Here is an 8,405-nt window from a genome sequence, read left to right as displayed (position 1 = left end):
CATGTATGCTCTAAAACCACACACCATACATACCATCCTGGAGCTTCTCCAACATGGAGGAGAGCCAACCAGGGACAAGATCTGAGGAAGAATGTATTAGAAATGTGTTACATAATTAAGAAGACTAAGCTCGTTCCTCAGGAAACCCAATCAACTGTTAATCTAATCACTTGGTGGCAATCCTCAGAAAACCTAAGGTGGTTGGACAGTCTTTGGGTCATCAAAGTATTCCTCACAGATGTCAGACCCGTTGGACCCTGCCACAGATATCTTTAGTTAAATCTACCCCCACCGGAATTGTCCAGAAACAGACGTGGCATGTTCTGGGCTCTGAACGATGACGTACTAATCATTTGTTCTCTTCCCAATTCAACTTTTACCCCAAAACACATCCTCTAGGAGCGATCTTCCTCGTTAGAAGTTCCTCTCTTGGGTATTAGAGAACGTTTTAGCCTGAACTCTTTGAAAAATTAAAGCCAACTGCTCTTGCTTGGAGATACCTCTCGCTGGCCACTGCTGACTATCCCAGACACATCCCAAACCACAGAGTTCTTATTGTTTAAACTCTTAGGCAGCTGTTAAAACATACCCTAAGATATCAAAGCCACTCTAATTAACTTCCTGCTTCTCGGGGACTTCAAAGTCTTTCAGAAAGTTTTAAATAGGGTTTTTATAGAGAATTTGACCTAATATTTAAAGTAAAATTTGCAAGCTTGCCCAAGAGACTTTGACTTCCCCGTGGCTGTTCCAGCCGCGCCCCGCCCCACTCTCGGTTGCAGAGTTCAGAAACTAGCTCCGAGAATTGATGAGAAAATTAAAAATCTGACATCAATCAAGTCTCTTTCCACATAACCACACTATTTCTCAGGCCAACCACTGACATCCTGCCTGAATGGCCTTCTCCGCCCCGCCTGTCTCAGTCTGGTACTTTTTGCTTGTCCCCCTAAGGCACAACTTAAAGCACCTCTGCTAAGTGGCCCTGGCGTTGTCTCTCAGGGTGAGGGCCAGCACCTTCCTTGAGAGTCCACCTACCTCTGCTCGCTGTAATCACCATGAACTAGAATGTATCCATTTATATGTCTGCCTCTTTGTCTAGACTATGAAGTCCACAGGGCAGGAACTGTTGTTTATTACACTTTATGTTCCTGTGGCCTAGAAGAGAATTCTTTGTATCTATAGGCAGAACTTACAACTTCTTCTTGTGGAGGCTGCATTGTAAGTGTTTTTGTTTATTTGTAGCAGAGTCTTGCGCTGTAGCTGGCTTAGGTCTCACTTTGCAACCCTGGCTACCTTGATCTCCAGATTCTCCTGCCTCAGGGTTTCAAGTGCTAGTATTACAGGCATATACCACATACCTAGCAGAATTATATTTGAAGATTTTTATTCCCTAATAGTTTCGTTGTCTACCACTATGTTTGCCATACTAGGGAAATATTAGCAGTGGTGTCATAAAAATTAGCCAGAACTTGGAAATCAAGGGGTCTGGGGTGAGGGTAGGGAGTGGACGGTACACCTGTCATAGGCCATTCAAGGATCTTATAGAGTCACACTCAGTGCCCCTCCCTGTGTGACCCAATGGAGTCATACCTCACAGACGTGTGGCCAGTACAGTTTCTAGGTGGAGAAATAGGTAACCCCAAAGTTGTACACCCTCTTAACCCATTAATAACTAGCTCTTCAAATCATATCCTGTTTTATTTATTTGTTTTATTAAATCGTCTATATTCTGATTGTAAGTCTTAGAAAAAGTTCTATGGCATTTATTGGTTCTCCTGTTAAGTGTAAACCCTCTCATCTGCACTGCCTTTACATTTTCCTCAGTCAGGATTTTGCCTTTTAAATGTTATTTTTCCCCTAAAGTTAGGATCCAGAGTGAGAGCAGGGACCCAAGATAACAATCAGGGCAGGCTTTGTAGAGCATCTGACCCTATGGATGGGAGAGCCAGGGACTGACTCTGCTAGCAAGTTCCTGTAACTCAAGAAAGATCCTTCTACCCTCTGACAAATGGAGAAAACATCCCACACTCCCTGCTCCCTTCCCAGGGATACTGAAAGAGTCAATGGGAGAATTTAGTCAAAATTCTCAGCCCCCAGGAGGGCATCCGGGAAGGGAGACAGAGCAAGCATGAAATGTAGCCGTTTCCGTTCTCCTGTTTAAGCCACTGTTGTCTCCTGCAGAAAGTTTCTAAAACGGTTGCTCTTGCTTTCATCCCACCCGTCCTCCCCACCATAGCTAACGTTCCTTCAAAACTGAAGCTGCTGTGTCATTTCCGGACCTCTGAGGGCTTCTTACCAGTCCTGGATAAACTCTACAGCCTTTCCTTGTCCTAACCAAACCTGTGGCTTTTGCTCTCCACTTAACCATTCTCTAGCTGCTATGCTACACTCTGGTCATTGGGTGCCTTGGGACCTTGGCATTAGCTATTGATTTGCCCAGGGCAATTTCTTGTCTTTATACCACTGGCTTCTCTTTATGTTAATTGAAAGTTGACCCTTTCAGAGTGAACTGTCCCTGCCTACTCTTCCTAAAATATATTTAGCTTTTTCCCCTCTCTGGGTACCTTGCTCCTCAAAACATTCCCCAGAATGTAAGTATATTTGCACATTATCTATCTCCTCGTCAGACTATGCTTGGAACTCGCATCCCACACACACACACCATGGCTTGTATGCTAAAGGGCTGCTCACTGATCCATCACAGTATCGGGAGGTGGTAGACTCTTCAGGAGGTAGATCCGAGTGGGAAAAAGTTAGGTTGTTGGCAGCTCACCCTTGAGGGGGCTATCTGAGACCTCAGTTTCTTCCTATGTCTGTGTCCGTCCCAGGAAGCTGTGATGGCCCACCATAGACCCTGGTGTTCTGCCCCAAACTCTTCCTTCTTTTGATTATCTCTGGTATTTCATCACAGTATTAAAAAAAAAATTGGCTAACACACACTGCATCAACAGAGACTGCTTCTCTTGGGCTCACCCTCCTGCTCGGCACCTCTTAGGAGCTTAGTTTATATTTGTTGGGGAAAAAAAGAGAGGAAAAAAAATCTTAAGATGGTGGAGTCGGCGTCAAGACTAAGTGGCCTGTATAGGGTATTCACATTTGTGAACCAGTGCAATGGGTCAGAATGCCCAGCACATCCAAAACATGGGAGCCAAGAAGAGAAACGCCCGAGCTCCCAAGGCGTAGTCTCAGAGCCGCCTTCAGGAGCAGAGCCCCTCAGAATGTTCTGCTTAAAGAAAAGCAGGTAATAACAGGTCTTCTTACCAACACTTCATTCCTTAACTCCAAAGACAGCAAACCTCCTTATGAGAACAACCCTTCCTTTTGAGAATTAAACGTTGCCCAGATACAAGGCTGCATCTGTGGCCCAGGGCTACGTTTGAATCAGATGAAAGAAACGCCCAACTGGAATTCAAGAATATTTCAACAGCATGATGGGAGAGAAAATCCCAGGCAATCTCACAGGACTTTACCCGCCTAGGTTTGCTGCGGGGGATCCAATTACACAGCTCCTTCCACATGAGCTCGCCCTTCTTAATCAGTGCCGAAGGGCACAACTTCTCTTCCAGAATTTCTGTGATGCTGTTCCCATCCACTCCAATGCCTTCAGTGCAATGTTGCCCAACCCCCACTCCTTGGGATCACTCCACCAGGCCCTGGGCACTGCTGGCTGCAGCTCACATTGAAGAGAAGAGACACTGGGAACCAGCTATGCTACCCATAAGCAGCTGATTTCTGATGCACGCCCTGCCTTCTCATTTTCTCTCTCAAGGATGTGAGCCCTGGATGCTGTGGCGGCCAATAGCTATTCCCCATAAATGCATCTGATTGGGGAAAAGCCAAAAAAGACTTCACCTTGTGGCTGACTTCCAACCTTCCTTAGCTCAGCTGCTGCTCCAAAAGGTCCCCTGGAACCAGGCAATGATGCCAACAAGCCACTTGCTAAGGACAGGGTAGATGTGACAATTCTGCTATAACTATGAGAGGCTCATTACAGATAGTCAGATCACAAATGGTTCTCTTGAAGTATTTTACACGCACAGGAGGTTTTTTTTTTCTCCACGCATATCAACTGGCTGTCCACACTGAGAATTTAAGTTTAACCTTTCCCAGCCAAGACTCCCACCTGTGCAGCTGCCCTGTCCCCGCCCCTGGGGTTCTGACTCCAAATTGCAGTTTCTCCTACCGTTCTGAAACTCTCATATCCAAAAGCCGGCCCCTCTCCACCCAAATGCATTAACCTCTTAAAACTCAGAAGATTATGCATAGGAAATTACGGCCACGATTTTTTCTTTCTTCAGAAATATTCTTGTGGCCAAAAATAGAACATTTTCCATTCTGGGAAATGAGCAGCATCCATGGGAATTGAAGAAGTGCTTCTTGCTTCTCTAGAAAATCCCTGCCAAATACACACACACACACACAAATACACACACACAACACATACAACACACAACACACACAACACACACAACACACAAACACACGCACAACACACACAACACATACACTACACAAACACACACATAACACACACAACACACACAACACACAAACACACACAACACATACAACACACAACACACACACACAACACATACACATACAACACACACAACACACACACAACACATACACACACAACACACACAAGACACACACACATATACACACAACACATACAACACACACACACAACACACACACACAACACACACACAGCACACACAAGACACAAACACACAACACGCAACACACACAACACACACACATACACACACATACACACACATACATACACAACACACATTCATACAACACACACATAACACACAAACACACACATACCACACAAACACATACAACACACATACACAACACACACACACACACACACACACACACACACACACACACACACTACTGCATACAAAAGCCACTTCCAAATTCTAAAAGGTTGCTTTCTGCAGGGGAGGCTATGGTCAAAAGTTCTGTGCTTATTTTCTGGTCAAGAATCCTTTGTAAGACAAATAGGACTTATTTCAGTTTAGAGATCTGGGAACTAGCCTCCTCTTGCTGACCATAATCTCAGAATTCCTCTCAAGGCTCTCTCTTGTAAAATTCCAAAGCTTCCCTGAGAACCAAGTTGACTGCCTTTATTTCAGCCAGTCAGCATTGGATGACTAGCCCTGAGCTCTAAGTTTACTTAACAACATGATCACGAAGGGTGGTTTGGGGAAGTTATTTTTGTCCTCCGATACTTAACGAAATCTATAGACAAGGTCATTTGGATAAATGTCAAAACGACTGAAATACAGAAATTACACTACTGGCACCAGAAATTTCCACTTTTAGCTGTTTTCAAACACCATTCTCAGCATTTTCAAACTTCCTTTCATAGAGTCCCACAACTACAATGACATTTCAGACTTTGGGTGGTGTTCCGTTTTGTTTTGTTTGATTTGCTTGCTATGCAGCCCTGCCTAGCCTGAAATGCTGTATGTAGAGCAAGCTGCCTTCAGAGTGGAGATCTGCTCACCTCTGCCTCTCAGCTGCTGGGATTAAAAGTGGGCATTACCACACCCAGCTGCATTTCAGACTTTCATACTTAAACATGTAGCCTGTGGAATATCCTCTTCCCTCCCAACCAGAGACCGGCTTAGCTAGGAAGTCTGCAGAGCTGTGTTTTAAAATGCAGCTGGTAAGAATTTACTGTTGAGAAAGGCCCTTTAAAATGGCTGGATCTATTACTGACACCATGTGAAGGAAAAAGCAATATGCCCGTCATTGCGTGAGTGAAGGAAGGGCCACGATGGTAAGGAAAGAGTGAGAACAAGGGAGAAAAGAGAGAAGTAGAAAAGAAGAGTGGATGGCAGGGTAGCAACAACTGGAAGCAAATAGATTGGCCCGTGAGTCCATGGAAAGGCGAGACTGAAAAGACAAGGAGTCTCATAGGGAGAGCGAGAGGAAGGCAGTGTAGGCTAGTGGTGAGAGAGCAGCTGAATTACGTGGGACTAGTACACCCGTCACTCTGAACATCCTGTTACTTTGCTATTAAGTGGAGGCCATCGTTTCTCATGGAGGGATATGCAGATTAAATGAGCTAAGATATTGGATACTGAGGGCAGTACTTGGTACTAAGTATGCTTTCAACAGGTGAGAGAAGAAAGACGAGGGTAGCTATTATTACCCAAAGACAAACACGTTGCACATTTTCATCAGCAATTGGACCTTCCGGGTATATTTCCTTGAATTCTTTCCTTAGAACACACAGAAGCATAGAAAACCTGAGGAATCAGTGAGCTCCACGTCATAGTTCAGACACTAACGAGTCCTTGAAACAAGGGGACACCAAGCAATGAACAGCAAAAGGGAATTAGCAGATGCTGATTCGTCACAACTTCTCTCTCGGCTTCTCACACCACGTCAGCAAACACTGTCCAAGCGGGCCTTGAGGATGATATTCATGTGTTGTGTTGAGTGTAGTGTTGAGGATATGTTCGTATGTAGCATTGAGTGTAGTCTTGAGAGTATTATTCCTACGTAGTGTTTAGGATGTTCGTATGTAGCATTGAGGATACTCTATGTAGTGTTGCTCAGACTATCTTCCGGCATCAACTGGAGTGCCTTCCCCCAGGCCCGCCATCTTGTTCCAGGATGGTTGTCCAACATATGGCCTCTGTTCTTTCCGTCCTGCCAATCTGCATTCGCCAAAGCTGCCTGCTCATCTGGAATCCTCTTTCCTGCTTTGGTGCAGTGAAGCTGGCCAGGATGCTGGTGTGTTTTGCACCCTCTCCTTCCTCCCGTCCACTATCCCATGAGATGAATTGCCCTCTGCTGCCTGGACATACACATGGTAAATAAATACACAGATCTCCTTTTGGTGTTAGCCTTACTAGGTGCCCAAAAGATGACATTTTGAAGGGCTGATTTTTCCTGTATGTGACCTCAGTTGGAAAGAGGGGCTTTACAGAGATAGGTTAAAATGAGGTCACGGTAGACCCTAAGGTTATGTGACTGCATTTCTTAAGGAAGCCTGTATTTGGTTTCTGAAAGAGATCTGCAGAGCGAGGGCTGGGAGAGCCGTGCAAAGGCAGAAGATCGGAGCAACTGCAAAGCAAACACTGCCAAGGCTTTCCAGCAAGCCAGCAGAAGCCAAAAGCGTGGCATTGAGCAGATATCCCAGATATCCCTCTGAGCCTGAGGAATCCCATTGCTGTGACAGCTTGACTCCTGATTTCCAAATCTGCCTCTGTAACCCAGAGCCATTTGAATCACACCTAGTGCCCTGTTGCTGCGTCTGTTGGAATCTGACCCATACCTCAGCTGTGTGACTAGTTTCCATAGGCAATCCCTGGGGTAAAGAACCAAGTCTCTCTTGTGTCTTACATCATCCGGCAGGTAAAGGGCTCTCTTCGCTCTCAGCTCTCACTAAATAACCCCCAGGAGTGCACAATGTGGAACACTGGCTTGTAGGCTGGTCGAGCTCACCACCTCCTTTGGTAAGTAAGGTTTTATAAGAACACAGACACATTCATACAGTCTAAAGCTGGTTTCATTCTAAAGCAGCTATGGTTAGTGGCAGCTAAAACCACACCGTCTACAATGTCTAAAATATTTATTAAAAAAAAAAATCACAGGGCTGGGGATTTAGCTCAGTGGTGGAGCGCTTACCTAGGAAGCGCAAGGCCCTGGGTTTAGTCCCCAGCTCCGAAAAAAAAGAACCAAAAAAAAAAAAAAAAAATCACTACTGACCATTGGTCTAAAAGAAAGCACATAAACGGACTAAAGCGAGTTCTGGAACATTTCACAAATAAATACAGAACAAGAGAGTGAAGATGCCATTTGGATACTGAGGGGGGGGAAAGTATTTATTTTGTTTCTCTGTGTAGCCTGGGCTGTCCTGGAACTCACTTTGTAGGACCAGACCGACCTGGAACTCAGAGATCCTCCTGCCTCTAAATCCTAAGTGCTGGGATTAAAGGCATATGCCACCACCACCCAGTTTATGAGAAAAATTTTTATTTGGGAAAAGCTAAATACATAAGGTAGTCACTCAACTGTGCTGACTGGACTGTTCTTGTTGGCTGGTACTAGCGGTTCCTGAGTGGCTGTACCACAAAGGTGGGGCCAGCCCATGGAGGTTAAGGTGGGTTTGTAAAGCAGGAGAAGGAATGGAGGTTCCCCTCAAGGGCTAGTGGCATAGCCATGCCAAAAAAAAAAAAAAGTCTTCCCTGCTGGGCAGGCTTAGAGATGTAATCAGGGCTTGACTGGTGAAGATGAAGCTCTCCTGAGAAGAGGAAGTGGGGCCTAGAGTGCTAGTGAGGTACAGAGGAACTTCAGAGCCAGTGAGGAGGAAGAGCCCCTGACATTGTTTAGAGAGCGGAGACAGGAAGTGGTGCTGCTAAGAC

The sequence above is a fragment of the Rattus norvegicus genome, chromosome 1 (assembly GCF_036323735.1).
Source record: "Rattus norvegicus strain BN/NHsdMcwi chromosome 1, GRCr8, whole genome shotgun sequence".
Taxonomy (NCBI): Eukaryota; Metazoa; Chordata; class Mammalia; order Rodentia; family Muridae; genus Rattus; species Rattus norvegicus.
This window is presented reverse-complemented; position numbering follows the sequence as displayed.